This window comes from Notothenia rossii (assembly GCF_949606895.1).
Source record: "Notothenia rossii genome assembly, chromosome: 1".
NCBI classification, from domain to species: domain Eukaryota; kingdom Metazoa; phylum Chordata; class Actinopteri; order Perciformes; family Nototheniidae; genus Notothenia; species Notothenia rossii.
Window position 1 is genome coordinate 31,512,717 of NC_136912.1, and position 19,399 is coordinate 31,532,115.

Genomic DNA, 19,399 nt, shown 5'->3' on the forward strand with positions numbered 1-19,399 from the left:
ATTTCATCTCTAAGTTCATTTCAATTTCTACAAGCTACACAACTTTTTTTTCCTTTCTTTGACTTCCAATGTGGTTCACAGATACGTGTAAATGTATGCACACAAACACAGATTTTTTTTCTGCAAGTGCTCAAATCAGGTTTTACAAGCTCTCACATTTTGCAACATATCTACCTTCATAGAGTGGCTCATGTTGCCGCAGATTGGTTTGCATCAGAGTTAGTTGAAAGGCAGGTGTATCTAATTTACCGTTGAAGAAGATTTATTGTGTGTCAGTATCAGACAAGGGACGGTATTTCACAACCTTTGCATAAGAAAAGGCTGAAATATTAGAGAAAAGTTACATTTTGTGTAAGATCTTTAATTACACGGTGACCCTCACATTCCTGTTGCACATGTCCTCCTAAATTGAGCATCTCTGCCAATTATTGAATTGTAATTCCTACTTAAAGCTGCAAAAACATATATTTCTACATTAAAGGTGACCTATCATGCAAAATACTATTTTGTACGTCTTTTATACATGAATATGTGTCCCCGGTTTTCCAGGGAACTCACCAAGTGTCAGAAAACACAACCCTCTCTATTTTCCTCCATGTCCAAATCTCTTAAAAAGGGGCTGCAACGGATCTGATCCAGTCCAGACTGATCCAGATTTGAACACTTCTATGACGTCACAGAAGTGGCGCTACGGCTATTGGGCCAACTCCCCCAATCAGGAGGAGACAGCCACGGACATTGCCGTTCGAAAGCGCTGGAGACGCTGTAGTACATATGCCAGGCCTGTAGATGGTGCTGTTCTCACAGAATCAGCCCATGCAAAGACAGTGTTAAATTGTAGCGAAATGAGAAATGGCTAAAATGCATGATCTGTTTGGTATTTTGAAAAATAAAAAGTATAAATATGCCTTTTATAGGTATGGTCCTCCATCCATCCATCTTCTCCCGCTTATCCGTGGTCGGGTCGCGGAGGTAGCAGTTCCAGCAGAGAGCCCCAAACTTTCTTTTCCTGGCCACACCAACCAGCTCTGACTGGGGGATCCCAAGGCGCTCCCAGGCCACAGAAGAGATATAATCCCTCCATCTGGTTCTAGGTCTACCCCTTGGTCTCTTCCCACCTGGACGTGCCTGGAACACCTCCCTAGGGAGGCGCCCAGGTGGCATCCTAACTAGGTGCCCGAACAACCTCAACTGGCTCCTTTCGACGCGAAGGAGGAGCGGTTCAACTCCGAGTCCCTCCCGGATGACCAAACTTCTCACCTTATCCCTAAGGGAGACACCAGCCACCCTGCGGAGAAAACCCATCTCGGCCGCTTGTACCCGCGATCTCGTTCTTTCGGTCATGACCCATCCTTCATGACCATAGGTGAGGGTAGGAATGAAAATGGCGCGGTAGACAGAGAGCTTTGCCTCCTGGCTCAGCTCCCTTTTCGTCACAACGGTGCGGTAAAGAGACTGCAGTACCGCTCCCTCTGCTCCGATTCTCCGACCCATCTCACGCTCCATTGTTCCCTCACTCGAGAACAAGACCCCGAGATACTTGAACTCCTTCACTTGGGGTAAGGACTCATTCCCTACTTGGAGTTGACAGTCCATCGGTTTCCTGCTGAGAACCATGGTCTCAGATTTGGAGGTGCTGATCCTCATCCCAGCCGCTTCACACTCGGTTGCGAACCGATCCAGTGAGTGCTGAAGGTCGCAGACCGATGAAGCCATCAGAACCACATCATCTGTAAAAAGCAGTGGTGCAATCCTTAGTCCACCGAACTGCAGACCCCCTCCCCCACGACTACGCCTCGAAATCCGATCCATGTATATTACAAACAGGATTGGTGACAAAGCGCACCTCTGGCGGAGGCCAACCCTCACCTGAAATGGGTCCGACTTACTGCCGAGGACCCGGACACAGCTCTCGCTTTGGGAGTACAGAGATTGGATGGCCCTGAGTAGAGACCCCCTCACCCCATACTCCCGCAGCACCTCCCACAGTGACTCCCTGGGAACCCGGTCATACGCCTTCTCCAAGTCTACAAAACACATGTAGACTGGATAAGCGTACTCCCAGGCCCCCTCCAGGATCCTTGCGAGAGTAAAAAGCTGATCCGTCGTTCCACGACCAGGACGGAATCCGCATTGTTCCTCCTCAATCTGAGGTTCGACAATCGGCCTGACCCTCCTTTCGAGTACCTTAGAGTAAACTTTCCCGGGTAGGCTGAGTAGTGTGATGCCTCTGTAATTGGCACACACCCTCTGATCCCCCTTTTTAAAAAGGGGAACCACCACCCCGGTCTGCCACTCCTTCGGTACTGTTTCCGACTTCCACGCAACGTTGATGAGACGTGTCAACCATAACAGTCCCTCAACACCCAGGGCCTTCAGCATTTCTGGGCGGATCTCATCCACCCCCGGGGCTTTGCCACTGTGAAGTTGTTTGACGACCTCAGTGACCTCCCCCCGGGAGATTGGTGTCGATCCCCCGTCATACTCCAGCTCTGCCTCTAACTAGAGGGCGGAGTTGTCGGGTTCAGGAGTTCCTCAAAGTGCTCCTTCCAACGCCCTAACACTCCATCAGTTGAGGTCAACAACGTCCCATCCTTACTGTACACAGCTTGGATGGTTCCCTGCTTCCCCCTCCTGAGGTGTCGGACAGTTTTCCAGAACAACTTTGGTGCCGCCCGAAAGTCTTTTTCCATGTCTTCTCCGAACTTCTCCCAAACCCGCTGCTTTGCCTCGGCCACGGCTGAGGCTGCTGCCCTTCGGGCCTGTCGGTACCTTGCAACTGCCTCGGGAGTCCCCCGGGATAACAAATCCCTGAAGGCCTCCTTCTTCAGTCGGACGGCTTCCCTGACCACCGGTGTCCACCAGGAGGTTCGAGGGTTACCGCCCCTTGAGGCACCTAGGACCTTGAGACCACAGCTCCCCGCCGCGGCTTCGGCAATAGAGGCTTTGAACACCGACCACTCTGGTTCAATGTCCCCAACCTCCACAGGAATGCCCGCAAAAAGCTCCGCCGGAGGTGTGAGTTGAAGGCCTCCTGAACTTGGGCCTCCTCCAGACGTTCCCAGTTCACCCGAACTACACGTTTGGGCTTACCAGGTCTATCCAGAGGCTTCCCCCGCCACTCGACCCAACTCACCACCAGATGGTGATCAGTTGACAACTCCGCCCCTCTCTTTACCCGAGTGTTCAAAACATACGGCCTCAGGTCCGATGATACGATAACAAAATCGATCATGGACCTTCTGCCTAGGGTGCTCTGGTACCACGTACACTTATGAGCATCCTTATGTTCGAACATGGTGTTTGTTATGGCCAATCCATGACTAGCACAGAAGTCAGGTAACAAACCACCACTCCGGTTCAGATCAAGGGGGCCGTTCCTCCCAATCACTCCCCTCCAAGTGTCTCCATCATTGCCCACATGTGCGTTGAAGTCTCCCAGCAAGATTAAAGAGTCCCCTTCAGGAGCCCCATACAGGACTCTTTCCAGGGTCTCCAAGTAGGCCATATACTCTGAACTGCTGTTGGGTGCATAAGCACACACAACAGTCAGAGTTTTCCCCCCCATAACCCGCAGGCGTAGGGAGGCAACCCTCTCGTCCACTGGGGTAGACTCCAACAACGAAGCACCCAACCGGGGACTTGTGAGTATCCCCACACCCGCCCGGCGCCTCACACCTTGAGCAACTCCGGAGAAGAATAGAGTCCAACCCCTATCCAGAAGTAAGGTTCCAGAGCCGACGCTGTGCGTAGAGGTGAGCCCAACCAGATCCAACTGGTAACGCTCCACCTCCCGCACAAGCTCCGACTCCTTCCCCCCCAGAGAGGTGACGTTCCACGTCCCCAAAGCCAGCTTCTGTCGCCCGGGTCTGGTCCGTCGAGACCCTCTGCCTTCACTGCCACCCTTCTGGCAGCGCACCCGACCCCATCGCTGTTTCCCGTAGGTGGTGGGCCCGCGGGACGGAGAAGCGGAGGTGTTGCCCACGTCGCCTTTTCGGGCTGTGCCCGGCCGGGCTCCGTGGCAAGCCCGGCCACCAGACGCTCGCAGAGGAGTCCTCCTTCTGGGCCTGGCTCCAGAAGGGGACCCCGGGCTTCCTCCGGGCCGGGTATCCTCACTTCGTGTGTCGTCTTTCATGAGGTCTTGTGAACCAATCTTAGTCTGGCCCCTTGCCTGAGACCAATTTGCCATGGGAGACCCTACCAGGAACACAAGGTTGCAGACAACACAGCCCCCCAGGTTCATCAGGGCACACAAACCTCTCTACCACGGTAAGGTGCTGGTCCTTCAGAGAGGTATGGTCCTACACTATATTATTCGAATATAGCATGATAGGTCCACTTTAATATATATGTATGACCTGTCTTTAATTTCCTCTTAGCGCCACAAGTGTCTTTAAGCTCATGGTTTCCTGGCCCACAGCTTTAATGTGTTGGCTCATGCTCACTGCACTCATAGCATCGTTTTTTGGCTGCAACTTGCAGCCAGGGGCGGACTGGGAGGAACAAGTTGCCCGGGGATTAATTGACAGACAGGCCCACTTAATGCGCAGCATGTATCGGCCGGCCGGCGACGAAAGTATGTTACTTAACAAAAAACCCTATGCATTTTATTTTATTTTTGACCATTATTCATATAGTAATCACATTACCTGAGCCCTTGAGTTATAGAGCAAAAATAGTTACAGCATATATTTAGTGATTGTAATGTTAACAGATCATTGATGCAATAACATTTGGACCCAATTTACCTGACTTGACCCATGGAATAAAACATGGGCGTAGGAAGCATCCTCAATGTGGGTGAGACAATTTAACAGGGGGTCCGGGGGCATGCTCCCCCGGGAAGAGATTTTTAAATGTTGAAGTTAAATGCATCAATCTGGTGCACTTTAAGAGCAAAATTAGGGACTAAATCTATGGATACATCTCTCAACACCCATATGAAACAGACCTGTTGTTACGATATCTGAGAGGACCCAAACGCAGGACACGGCAGAGTGTTCAAAAAGGGTTTATTAGTGAACAAAAGGTGCGGGAAGGATAATCCGGCAGGAGTGGCGAGGAAGTGGAGGCTGGTGACGACAACACGGCGGTCAGAGAATGATCCTGGAGCACAGGAAGAAAACACGTTAGCGTCAGAACATCCAGAAATAAGGTAGCTGATAATGCTGAGTAGCCTGGAGGTTTACCACTGTGGTTTAACAACGATCTGGCGCCGACAGGTTGTGGAGCCTCTGCTGATATACCGTTGTAGATGGCTGATGAGAATCAGGTGTGAGGGTGAACAGCTGATTGCAGCAGGTGAGCCGGGAGCCAGAGTGACAGCCACCACGCCCACACAACAGGCAAAGGGAAAACATCCCCAAGGAGGCGGCTGGAAATGGACAGCCACCACACCTGTAAACAGATTTACTTTTTCTTTCAACATTTATTTGAACAGCAAGTGGAGGCAAAAGTGACTGCACCCAAAACAATAAACCTGCTAGCTAACTAGCCTAAACTCAGTAACAGAATGTGGGCAACACGTTCTTCTCCACAGCCGCGCGACCTCTGAGTTAGACGTCACTTCCCCCTTTTCTATCCTACGGGTACAGCCACTCCCCCTGAACCCCGTTTCCCTGCCAACCCCCACCCCTCTCCCCTATGCAAGCCCCTCCCTCTGAACCCAGGGCTTGCTACAATACTGTATAAACAAACTATACAAAAACGCCTTTACGCTTTGGAGCTTGTTTATCCATCTGTAAGCAACTGCCAGCTAGGTCTCTCAGTCACTCACTCCTGATCAGTCACTGCGCAGTGACAGCTGCTACGGGCCTGATGTGTGAAAGTGAAACTATCTGATAGGTAGAACATAGATAGCCTATCAAAACGGCCCAGCCCAGCCCAGGGAGTGGCCAGAACACTTGGGCCGGTAGGATTTAGGTAAGCAAAAAAAAGAAAAGGGAGTGGCCACGCACAGCAGCGGCCCACCGGGAAAACTCCCGGTATTCCCAATGGCCAGTCCGCCCCTGCTTGCAGCTGTTCTCACTCCAAATGAATGCTAATGTTGCTCTCTATCTGCCTTTTTGTAAATAGCCAAGTGTCTGCTTGGTGATAAAAGGTCTTGTGTTTACAGTTTGCTTGGAAAATACTTTGCTGTAACTTTCTGGATACATGAAACTTCAGTTTTACAATTTACAATCAGCACCTTTCTTGCAGTTCAATCTGGAACTCAGACCACCAACAGGAAAACTGTTTAATAAAATAGGATGTCTTCGAGGCAAGGCGATGGCGTGATGCATGTTCACTGTGCTGTAAAAGATGCCTTGCTTTTAGTGTCTAATTACTCCCACAATACATCCTCCTCTTTCTTCTTTCTCTGACCTCAGGAAAAACAATGAAAAAACTCAGCCGCTCACTATCCTTTGGTTCCACTTGCCTGTTTAGTTTCTTTGGTAGGCTACAAAGAGCTAATTCATCAAATGCCTCACATTTACCACGTCCTCAGGCTCCCTGGCATTAGAGGAACCTTGTTTTTGTTCTTGCAGTTATTTACACCAAATATTCACTCTTTGTGGAATTATTCAAAATAATGTTGAACTATTAGTTATTTCTTCAGGTTCTTTTTTTGGTTAGGGAGAAACACAAATATGCAACATGATACTGTTAAAAAAGGCAAAACCTGAATATTATCAACTGCTTCAACAATTATCCGCCTGAGCACATCCTGGTGTTCATACTAAAAATACAATTCCCATCTTTTCAAATCAAGTATTACAAGTTAAACTTCAATATATTGGTGTCATGTATCTATAACCCATCACATATAAATGATTAATAGAGCATTAACGAGGGCAGTTGATAATTAGTCATTGTACATCCCTGACCTCAGGTTACTCCTCCGAAGGCATCCTGCAGTGTTGGCTAAGGACAAAGCAGCAGCCTGTGTCCACATTTTACAAATTCATGCTTCAGTCTGCAGTGGCAGCTGTGGTGCATTTTAGTACTCTTCCTGATTGTTTTAGAGCTAAGTACTGTGTAAGATGCCTCATGATATTTAAAACATCATAAAGGTTCAGTTGAGAAAACCCTTTTGGGTACTCTTCCAGTGGAGAAAACCTAATGAAGGACCCTCTAGTGCAGGGGTTCCCAAACTTTTCAGCCCATGACCCCCAAAATAACAGTGCCAGAGACTCGCGACCCCCTGTCAATGGGGGGCGGGGATTCATTTACATTTTCCACACACTCGCGTGAATATCTCCGCAATGGAGCGAGTTTAAGTTTCACTTTCGATTGCATGATATAGCCTATATATAACCTTCGCCAAACATGTTGCCACTTGTTTGTACCATTTTCATGCGATTTGTAATCTGTTCTAGAAAAACGATGTGTTTTTTTGGATTTCAAGAATCATATAGAACAAACAATGGATGTATTTTATGAACATTTATCCATGCTGAAAGTAGATTTAGATGTGTTAGGAGTGAGATAGATATAATTATCTAATATATGCATCCAATGAAGCATTGCATGAAGTCTGTTGATGATCAGAGGCTGTTGTTGGGGCTGCATAAACGTTTTTTATTTTTGTTTTGTAGAACATGTAGGCCTCAGAGTTAAACTTGGGCCTGCGACCATAAACCATGTATTTTGTTTTAAAAATCCACAGCGGAGGTTTGTGTCGTACTACATGCAGTGTTTGCATATCTCTCAGTAGCCAACGATCTGTGAGTCTGTTGGACATAAACTCCGTAAGAAATGTAGTCTACATTTCATAAGAAGTGTAAAACCTGAGAGCATTTTAAATTGCATTTGAACTAAATGCTTATATAATCTTTAGTTGTATTTGATTTATTGTGTGAACGAGGAGATGTAGAGAAGGTTAAGCTGTCATTATTAGGCTGTAATTTGTTATACTGTTGGAGTGGTAAGCAGGCCTATTTATTTAGATATTTGTGGAGTTAGGTGGTCCGTGAGTGTTTTTTTATTGGTTAAGTGGTCCTCCTTGGTATGAAAACGTTTGAGAAACACTGCGCTAGTGGATTGTCAAAGGGGGAGCCTCGTTGCGGGGAAATTCAATAGATGGCTATTCCGTCCCTGAAAAATGTCTATGCACACATTATTATTATTAATAATAATAAAAAATAATAATAATAAAAGAAATGGATACAAACAAATATATATATATTTTTTTATTTGTATTTTGTAATCATCTCGCGAACCCCACTCGGGGTTCCGTTTTAATAAAACATGGTGCAGTGCCCTCTTTGGTGCTTTCCAGTGGGGAAAACATAAGCAAGGGCCCTCTTGGGTGCCCTTCCAGTGGCAAAAACACAATGAAGTAACCTATTGGGTACCCTTCCAGTGGAGAAAATGTAACGAAGCGCACCCTTCCAGTGGAGAAGACATAATTAAGTGCCCTATTGGGTGCAATTCCAGTGGAGAAAAGATCCCTAGTGTGTGTGCAAGTGGTTAAAATGTTATAAAATACCCTCCATGGTGCTCTTGCAATGGTGATCATTTTATGAAATGCCATCAGGGTTCCTTAAGTGGAGAAAATCTAAATGCGTGCGATAGACACTTACATTTTAAAATCATGATCCTCTGTGTTGGACCTCCAATAGAGAAAATTTGCCAAATGAGCGCCGGTAAGGAAAAACATGACACAGTGCCATATATTGTTTCCCCCCCTGTCCCTCTGCACATGTTGTGACTCAACTTTGAGTTTGCCTGTTAGTCCAACAGTTACCATCTACCAAAACGTACTTTGTGCAGTAGTAATAAAAGGTGAAGCTATTCTAAATATTGGTAATTCTTTGCAAAAAATGGACCTAGTGATCTTGGAGTGCTCTGTGTTTGATACATCTTTCCACATTTCTAACCAAGGTTGGTTTGTTCTTTTCTCAGTTGATCTGAGGCCAACTACTGGTGCAACACTTAGATTTCAGAATATCGTCAAAAAACCTAATTGGGTAGGAAAAGTACAGAAAGACCTCGGCTCTCTAACTACTGCTTTGTGTATTTTTAACCATTCTTTGACCTTAAGGGGCGGGCTATACTGTATATCGGTGCTGCAGTGTAAAGCTCATGATCGGAGCGGAGACACACGTTCACTAAGCCAACAAACTATAGCCGCAGAGATCTGCTCTTCTAAAATAAAGTCAACATATATTGACCACTGAATTATTAAGAACCTTAAATATATAGTCTATGATAACGAGAACAGTTTTAACATACAGTATAGTTTTTGCCTGAGATGTACAGATATGGGTTACTTAACAACATAGATTTCACGCTGTTGCGTGGCAGAAAGTTCGTATTTGCTTACAGCTTTTTTCATTGACTAAGAAATAATGATCATTGTTCTTTCATACCCTCGTCAAAACACAAATTGTGTGTGTGGTCATTAAATGGTACTCTACAGCAAGCAGCCGTTAGCTTGGTTGGCTTAAGTCAGTGGTTCTCAAACTTTTTCTGTCATTCCCCACTTTGGACAGGTGGGTCTTTTCAAGCCCCACCTGTTCCTCATCGCTCCAATAAAATGGTAGGCCAAGCTTAAAATTGTCCAATGTCTTGTATATGTAAAATAAAATGTATTCAATTATTTTAACCTGCTTTATTTGGGGATGGACCTCACATCCCCTAGGGGGGTCCGTGGGCATGCACCCCTGGAAAGATTTTTTTTTAAATGTTGAAGTTAAATGCATCAATGTAGTGCACTTTGTGTCAGGGAAAAATAGGACCCAAATGCAGATTGAGGAGGAAGCAGGTTTCAAAAGGAAACAAAAGGCAAGCTTTATTTAACAAGATCTGAACAAAAACAAGAATCCAAGAACAGGTACGAGGTAGCATCCAAACAAAGGTGACTGTGACCAACATGAAGGGGACATGAACGACAAACAATGAACCAACACTGAACACAGGAAGAGACAAGACTAAATGGGAGGGGTAATCACAAGACGAGAAACAGCCGGGCAGGGGAGGAGAAACACAAGGGCAACAGGTGAACACAATCAAACAATTAGACACACCAGGGACACTAACGACAGGGAGGACAGAACAGCAAAATAACCCCAAAACTAGACACACAAAAACTCAAACCCTGACACTTTGAGCACAAAATGAATTTATGGATACAGCTCTCAACACTCATATGATAACACCAATGTGTTTCATACTGGCAACTTCTAATTGTGGGAAAAACGAAAACGTTCAGTAGAGACGTCCCATAGAACATTTTGCGAAACACAATAGCCAGCATGTGTAGTTCTGGGGGGGCGTTCGATTCCAGTTTTGGATAGTCTGGCGTGGTTTCGTTCCATTTCAAACAGCTGTTTGACGCTCAGCGTAACCTTGGCGCACTGCCACTCCAACATCCAATCCCAGAGCTTGAAGATTAATCACAGGGACTGTAGTCCTAAACAATAGCTGGGGATTATGGGTATTGTAGTGTCTTCGGCCATCCTAAACTCCTAGAGGCCTACGTCTGTTTCCGGTTATTTTTTATTTTGAAATTCAGTTCCTGACGGACGCCAAAAAAGCCAGAGATTATGGAATTAAACCAATAAATAAAAACAAGGATAATTGTGTGTTATTGGTGAGTAAATAACAGTGTGTTATTTGAAAAGAATAACAAATTAGAAGGAAAAAAAGATTTTAAAAAATACAGATTTCAGTATTCTGAGGCTCAGAGCCCCATTTATTTCCCTCACAGACGGCAACAAAAGTCCGAAATTATACGATTTAAAATAAAAGCAATAAATGTGACTTGATATTGAGTAAGAACATGTTTTTATGAACCACACAGCTTCCGGTCTTCTACGACCCGACAGGAGAAAAAGAAGTGCTGCAGGCACGAAACACATTACCAGTAGTAATACATTGCTTTTAAAATCGTTCTGTGTGACACGAAAAAAATGGGATAATTGTGTTGGTGAACACAAATCAAGAGATTACATTTCATGACTATAACACGAAATGCCATGAGACTGGGTTGACAGAGCGTAGGAATGGCCAGCTCTGATATTTGAAAACGGAATTGTAGTTTTATTGCTTATAGATTATCAGAACATTTCAAAGGGGACACAGTCACATTGGATATTAACCTATATGGATTAACTACAGCATCGTTTTTATCGAGTGTGGTCCAGGATAAGGGCTTTTGAGATCCAGGACCGTTCTTCAGGACCATATCCCTCCCAGTCCACAAGGTAGTGGAAACCCCGACCATGCCGGCGAATGTCCAGCAGCCGGCATACTGTAAATGCAGGGTGATCATCAATGATCCGGGGAGGTGGGGGGGGGTCAGCCGGGGGGGGGGGGTCAGCCGGAGGAGGGAGTGCACTAGAGACAAAGGGCTTGAGCAGAGACACGTGGAATGAGGGATGTACCTTGAGAGCAGGAGGAAGGCTAAGGCGGACGACACTGGGATTTATGACACGTTCGATTGCATATGAACCAATATATATTTTGGGGCCAACTTGCGCGACACAGTCTGGAGCGGCAGGTCACTAGCAGATAACCAGACCCTTTGGCCGACCTGGTAGTCTGGAGCGTGGGTTCGGTGGCGATTTGCCAGCCTCCGGTTACGGGCAGCAGTCCGGGTGAGGGCTGCTCGGGCTTCCCGCCAGACTCGGCGGGCAAGACGGAGATAGGCCTGGACTGAGGGAACAGTCACTTCTGTCTCCTGGCTGGGGAACAATGGGGGCTGGAAGCCGTTAGAGACAATAAAAGGGGACATACCTGTGGCGGAACTGACCAGGGAGTTATGGGTTTATTCCACCCATGCCAAGTAAGAGGACCAGGAGGCGGGGAGACGGGCAGCGACACAACGTAAGGCTGCCTCCAGGTTCTGGTTGGCCCGCTCTGCCTGGCCGTTAGTCTGTGGATGGTAACCCGAGGAGAGACTTGCAGTGGCCCCCAGTGCCTGATAGAATGCCTTCCAAACCCAGGAAGCAAACTGGGGACCCCGATCTGAGACAACGTCCTGGGGAATGCTGTGAAGCCTAAAAACATGGGACACTAAGAGGTCTGCCGTCTCCAGAGCAGAGGGCAGCTTGGGCAGGGGGACATAATGGACAGACTAGGAGAAACGATCAACAATGGTGAGGATGGTTGTATTACCTTCTGACGGAAGAAGTCCTGTGACGAAATCCATAGCAATGTGCGACCAAGGGCGGTTGGGTATGGGTAAAGGGCGTAGGAGGCCAGCTAGAGCACGGTGAGAGGATTTACTGCGGGCATAGACAGAGCAGGCAGAGACAAAAGCCCTGGTGTCAGCAGACATGGATGGCCACCAAAACTTCTGCTGGATAAGGGTCAAAGTTCTGTGAAAACCTGGGTGACAGGCAACTTTAGAAGAGTGCCCCCACTGGAGCACTGGAGATCTCACGGAGGAAGATATGAACAGCCGATCGGGATGACAGGCCGCTGGGGCAGGATGTTCCTGGAGGGCCTCCTGAACGGTCTGCTCCTCGATCTCCCACCTGGCTGCTCCAACCACACAGGAGGTAGGGATGATGGTCTCAACGGAGCTCTCTTCAACAGGGAGTGTCACTGCCCCTTTTCAACGATGAAACCCAGGAATTGAACAGATGACATATGAAATTCACATTTCTCAGCCTTAACAAACAGTCTGTTCTCGAGGAGTCTCTGGAGAACACATTTGACATGAGAAACATGATCATCTAAAGACTTTGTAAAAATCAGGATATCACCTAGATAAACAAAGACAAAGTGGTTGAGCATGTCCCTCAAAACATAATTTATAAGGGTCTGGAAGACAGCTGGAGCGTTTGTTAACCCAAAAGGCATGACTAAATACTAAAAATGGCCCAGGTGAGTATTAAATGCTGTTTCCCACTTGTCACCCTCTCTGATGCGAACTAAGTAGTATGCATTTCTAAGGTCAAGTTTAGTAAATACAACAGCGTCATGCAATGGGCCGAAAGCAGAGTCAATGAGCGGGAGAGGATACTTGTTTTTGACGGTAATGTCATTTAGACATTTGAAGTCAATGCAAGGGCGCATGGACTTGTCTTTTTTGTCCACAAAGAAAAAACCCGCTCCCACAGGTGAGGAAGAAGGACGAATGATGCCAGTGGACAAGGATTCCCCAATATACTTCTCCATGGCCTCTTTCTCCGGCCTGGAGAGGTTGTACAGTTTTTTTGTGGGTAAGGGGGCACCAGGGAGCAGCTCAATGGCGCAGTCATAGGGCCTATGTGGTGGCAGAGAGAGTGCACGATCCTTGCTAAACACAAGTTTAAGGTCATGGTACTCGCTAGGAACAGATGAGATATCGACCTCCTCAGCTGGACTAGGGGAAGAAAATGCAGTTTTAGCTGATGCAATGTGAGTGGCAGTGATTACTCCAACCAGTAATGGAAACAGTTGCCCAATCTATCTGGGGATTATGAACCTTGAGCCAGGGTAAACCGAGGACAACAGGTGACAGCGGAGAGGAGATAACAAAAAGTTCTATAGTCTCTTGATGATTACCGGATATGGTCAGCGTAATGGGAGCTGTGCGGTGCGTGACCTCAGCTAATAGTCTGCCGTCTAATGCTAACACTTCTTTTGAATTAGCCAGTTCAACGGTGAGAATGAACAACTTAGAGATGATGCCAGAGTCAATGAAATTGTCATCAGCACCAGAATCAATGAGGATCTGGAGGGGATATGTGTCCTGTAACATACCTGGGATTTGAATACGATGACCAGGGGATGAGGAAATGGAAGAATGGCTCACCAGCGTTCCCGTTATGGCTGATGAGCCCGCTCTTTTGGCATCTCGGGACACCCCGCGATGTAATGACCCCCTTGTCCGCAGTAGTTGCACAACCTCAGACGGAACCTGCGTTGGCGCTCTGCTTCAGTCAACTTCATCCGACCGATCTGCATGGGCTCCTCCTGGTGAGGCGTGGGTTGAGATGCTGTCGAGAACGGCAAACGAACACTGGCGGGCTCCGGAGGTGGGCGAGGAACAGCTGGTGACACACTGGAAAGGGGGGAAGGGAAGAAGGCCCTCTGCCTGACTGACCTCTCCCTCAACCGGTTATCTAGACCAGCCTTTCCCAAACTGGGTCGCGGACCCGTTTTGATTGGGTCGCCAGTTAAATGCATTGCTACACACACACAGCATCAGAGCTGATGGCTGCGTTGCAAATACAATTTTTTTATAATTTTTGTATTTTATTTTTATTTTGAAAATGAAATTATGCAATAAAGCATTGTATATTGAATGATTTCATTTTCAAAATACAAATAAACTAAAAATAAAAGATTGTATTTGTATCAGCTCTGACGCGTCCCCCGCGAAGTTTTCGCGCTGTCTGTTTATTGTCTGTTGATTAATCCCGATCGTACATGATGGCAAAAAGACGATACAAAGAGGAGTTTTTAAACGTTGGCTTCACAAAAGCTGTTAGAAATGGAGAGGAGCGGCCTCAGTGTGTTTTATGTGGAGAGGTGCTCAGTAACGAAAGCTTGAAAATGAATAAATTGGACCGGCATCTTCAAACAAAACATCCTCTGCATCGGGACAAATCGAAGGATTTTTTCATCTGCAAAGAAGAGTCTTTCAAGAAGCAGTGTTTTGACGGCGGAAAAGTAAGTCACTCATTTGAATAATTTGTTTTGTGTTTTTGTGAGTTTGTCACGGTCTGTTGTGAAATTGTTTCGTTAATGCAAAGTTGGATGAAATGCATACTGAGCCCCGGAGCGGACCGCCAGCTGCGCGCTCTCACACGTCCTCTACTCGCTCCCGCGAGTCCACTACATTCTGCAGCGGCACAGAGCGGTGTTTCAACTTTTACTAGCTTGAAATGTTTTTAAAACGGCCGGGAGAAAAACAGAGAAACAATAACCACAGGAACATTAGAGGGAAAGTGACCGGCAGTATGAGAAGGAAAGCGAGAGAAAGTATCAGCTGCACGGACGTGACTGCTGCTGTGTGATGCACATAGGAATACATATGGGGGTTATTCCCTATCTTTATTCAAGAGCGTGGTCTTTAAATTTGAGAGCATACTTTATTGATTTCATGTTCAGAATATGTATTTATTTCCCTCAAACCCTGTCCTCACACTCAAATAGTGCCTGCTTGCGCTTAGATTTGCTCTGCTTCTGCTCAAACTGTACGCTTGTACTCAAGATATATTTCTGCTTACAGATTTCCTGTGTTCCAGCTTAAAACCTTCTCTTCGCACTCAGGCTGTTTCTGTGCGCTCTTGAAATGTCTGCTCTCAGATTTCTTCTGTGCGCGCTTGGATCTTTTGTGCAACAACCCTGTCAAAATCCCTCCGTGGGGATTCTCCACAGTATTGAGTAAGTAAGTCGCTTTGGATAAAAGCGTCTAACAAGTCAAATGTAATGTAATGCGCTATAGATGCGGTTGCCAGGTCCACATTGGGTATACAGCATACGCCGGCTGGTATTAAAAATCACCCAATATCCCAGCATTGTTAATGATAATATCTTCTCTGTTATTTTCAGGCATTCAAAGGGAACAGAGGGGCACTGAGGGCATCCTATCAAGTCAGCCTCCACAAAAAGAAGTTAATCAGTTGCCAAGTGTTGGAGTTTATTTGTCTCTCAGAGTGTTTTAAAACAGCTCTGTTCATTTAAAAGTGTTTTAAAAATGTGTGTACATAGTTTTTGATCTAGTGACAAACTTAATGTTGCACTTCTGATAATTTAAATTTGGTTTCAACTGTGATTAACTGAATATACTTGACTGCACTTCAGTTAGTGTTTTGTCCCTTTCTGTTTACAACATGTTTGTTCTTTGTTCATTTAAAATAGTTTAAAATGGTGTGTACATAGTTTTTGAGCTAGCGACAAACTTAATATTGCACTTTTGATAATTGTATAATTTAAATTTGATTTGTACTGTATATACTTGACTGCACGTCCCATGTTTCGTCTTTCTGCTTTGATCCTTATTTTTTCTGGGCAAGCTCAAAGGGAAGGTTGTTATGGTGAGAAACCTAATTGCTGCGATGCACTTTTATAATAAAATAAATATTTAAATTTACATTTTAAATTCATGGTGTGTTGCATTCTTTGTTTATAACTGTAGATATTATGGAAAATCATAAAACATTTTGAGCTTGGGTCCCTTAGGACCACAACATTTCTGTTTTGGGTCTCATGCTGAAAAAGTTTGGGAACCCCTGATCTAGACGAATAGCCAGACTAATTAACTCCTCTAAGTCAGAAGTCTCGTCCCTAGCGGCTAATTCGTCCTTGATTTCGTCAGCCAACCCTCTTAAAAACACACTGTAAAGCCGCTTGGTCCCAAGTACACTCTGCAGCTAAAATACGGAAATCAAGGGCATATCGGGAAACTGAGTCTCTTCCCTGACGGAGAGAGAGAAGCTGGCTGCCTGCCTCCTTACCCCTAACAGGGTGGTCAAAAACCTTACGCAGCTCTCCGGAGAAAGCATTATAATCTGAACACAGGTAAGGCTTGTTAGAAGAAACTGCCAGCGACCAAGCGGAGGCTCTCTCAGAAAGAAGGCTCATAACAAAAGCTACTCTAGACTGATCAGAGGCATATGTAACTGGCTACTGACTGAAAACTAACCAGCACTGATGAAGGAATTGGCTGCATGTCCCTGGATTACCTTAATACATAGCGGGGATGAGAATATGTGGCTCCCGGAGACCTGGACTCAGTGTTGCTGGATGAGCAGATGGTGAAACGGGAGAGGGAGCTGGAGGGAATGGAACAGGATCTTGGGTAAGCCAGGTCGCCCCGTCTTCCATGCGGCCGCTCAGCTGAATCATACCCGTCGTGAGTTGGTCAAGTTTTTCATTCGAGCTTCTCAGGACGGATTCGTGCTGACCATGAGCGCCCCCTGTGAGGACAGGGCCTGCCTAAAAAAAAATCGGTCTCTGTCGGGTCCATGTTTTTTGGCCAGATAATTCTGTTAGGGCTGAGTCAAAAGTTCAGGACCTACAATGGCAGAGACTAGATGGATTCAGTCTTTTAACAAAGTTTAATAAAGGAAAAAAGAAGCAACTAAAAAACAATCCACAAAATGAAGGTGGATCTAGTTCACGCTGGTGGCGGCGGCAGGACTCAGGCTGGCTCGAGCAGACACTGGAAAAACAGAGGAAAAAACAAGGTTACTCTTCAACAAAAACAGCAAGAGAAAATCACACTAAGCTAGGATACTACGACGTTCAGCTCTACCGAGTGAGACGGAATTATCTGGCACTGGAGTGTGAACATGACCAGGGTTTTATGGAGGAGTTGATTAGATGAGTACAGGTGCTCCTCATTGTGAACCAGCTGAGCCTTCTAACGATCACCACACTGCACAGGAGAGAGAGAGAGAGAGAGAGAAGACAGAGGGGAGGAGGAGAAAGCAAAACACCTAAACCATAACAAAATGAGTTTTTTCCCATTATACGGATATCAAATATTCATAGTTTATTAAATATTAAGGTTCCTTAGACGTTGTTTCCTGCAAATGACACGATTTCGGCCCCGGAACCGGGTCCGTGGGGCTTAAGAGGTATGCTGATGGCGTAACTACTGATAGAAACAGAGGGCAAAAGCTAGCCTGGCTCTGTCCAAATGTAAACAAAATATCAAAATGACTAACAAACACCATTATCTGGTTTGTTTAATCCGTATTAAAACCAAATTCTAAAATATACATTACATTACATTGCATTTGGCTGACGCTTTTATCCAAAGCGACACAGTAAGTACATTCGACCAGGAAGATACAACCTTGAAGAAAACAGAATCATATAAGTACATCAGGTTTCATAGAGCCAAACATTTCAAGTGCTACTCAACTGGCTATAGATAAGCCAGTCCTTTATTAGTATATAAGTGCTCTGTTAGCAGTTCTTTGTTCGTAATTCTATCTCTCGAAGTGGAGTCGAAAGAGATGAGCGACAAGCTCTGAGGTCTGAGCTCTGATATAAAATGCTTCATTTTTGTTATGGGTCACTTCCTGGTCTGGTGCATTAACTACAGGGAACAAGGCAACTAGTGGTTGATCACGGATACACTTATTAAAATTGAAACAATTATTCCAACAAAAATTCATTATCTTTATATTATTGTGGTTTATCGTATGAATCCAGATCTGCAACAAAAAACTAAAAAGAATCCATGGCCATTGACATATTCCACCAGTTTTCACTAATGCTGTTCAATACAAGAAATCCTGCTATAATCTCCTTGAAAGGAAACACTGCACACGTTTAATATAATGTACTTTATTCTTTAAGGTTTAAAAGATGAATGAACAAAACACAAGTATTATTACCTAATGCCAACACCAATAATGGGGATAACACAAATATAGGGTTTAAAATGTATCCCAGGCAATGGCTGCCATCTGACAGAAATAAAAGCAGGAGGAAGCACAAAAAGGAAAAGGGGGAGGTGGGGATGGAGAGAAAGAAGCCAGCATACTGATCTTTCGTCCTAATCCTGTTACTGTTGAATTATTTAAGTATCTCCTTGCAGACATTAATTTCCTATCATCTATTTTGCCTCTAATTCACTGGGAGAATTAATGAGGATTGACATGGCCACTCTTTCTTGTGCCGTGAAAGCCAACATGGAGCTGTTGATAAGCGGGACGTGGTGGCGGAACAATGGGCTGCTGGTTATAGCCTAATCGTTTATTTTTACATCCAGGCTTTCATTAGCTTCCAAAGTGAAAGAGGGAACAGAAATATATTAAATAATGCTAATCATCTACAGTTATAATGATTATCACATTTATCAAGGTACTGCAGATATGCTGCGTTTTAATTTTAAAAAATGACTTTAAAATGAATATACCTTCATCTTTAGTGCACATTATCTCCAAAAGGTCACCTCTATGCAGTGTTGTAGACATGTCGAGGACAAAGCCATGCAACTGATAGGCCATCTGTTTCAGAGATTGATAGCTCACCGCTGCTATCAATGGTACGCCCGCCATGTGCCTCTTAGCATTCAGTAGATCTTCATTGTTTTCCTTCAAGGACGGCGGAGGTGTACAACACCATATAAAATGACATTTCTGAATAATAGAAATGCAGGAGAAAGAGTGGGAGAAATAAACAGAGGATAGTGAAAAATAATGCACCACTGTCAACATGTGCTTGAAATACAACCGACTGATTTGTGACGTCGCAAAGCCCTCAGAGCTCGTCGATTCAGGCTGAGAAACATCGGGAAGAGTGGGGGTGCGGCTTCAAAGATCTGTCATGTTCCAGGACGATTTTAATGGCTGAGCGGGAGAACGGAGCTGCGGTGACATCCACATCATAAACACCCTGAGGACTTTTATAAAAGATAGAAAACTGAGGGTGTCAATGTCTAAATGTAAAATGGTGAAGGGGGATTACCTTCATTTCTATTTTAAATATGTTTGCGAATGGACAATCTCCCTTCCTATCT

General features: G+C 45.4%; 1 long non-coding RNA gene across 2 annotated transcripts; it reads right to left on the reverse strand.

Annotated features, from left to right (window-relative positions):
• Positions 1-4,976: 4,976 nt before the first annotated feature.
• LOC307013300 lies at positions 4,977-17,318 on the reverse strand. Of its 2 annotated transcripts, XR_013800926.1 has the most exons (4): positions 17,180-17,318; positions 16,608-17,086; positions 5,190-5,397; positions 4,977-5,106 (listed from the first exon to the last, which is right to left on the reverse strand). It is a non-coding gene; the product is annotated as an uncharacterized lncRNA (long non-coding RNA). The 2 variants fall into 2 exon arrangements; XR_013800927.1 differs by having other exon boundaries at positions 16,608-17,318.
• Between the last annotated feature and the right edge of the window lie 2,081 nt (positions 17,319-19,399).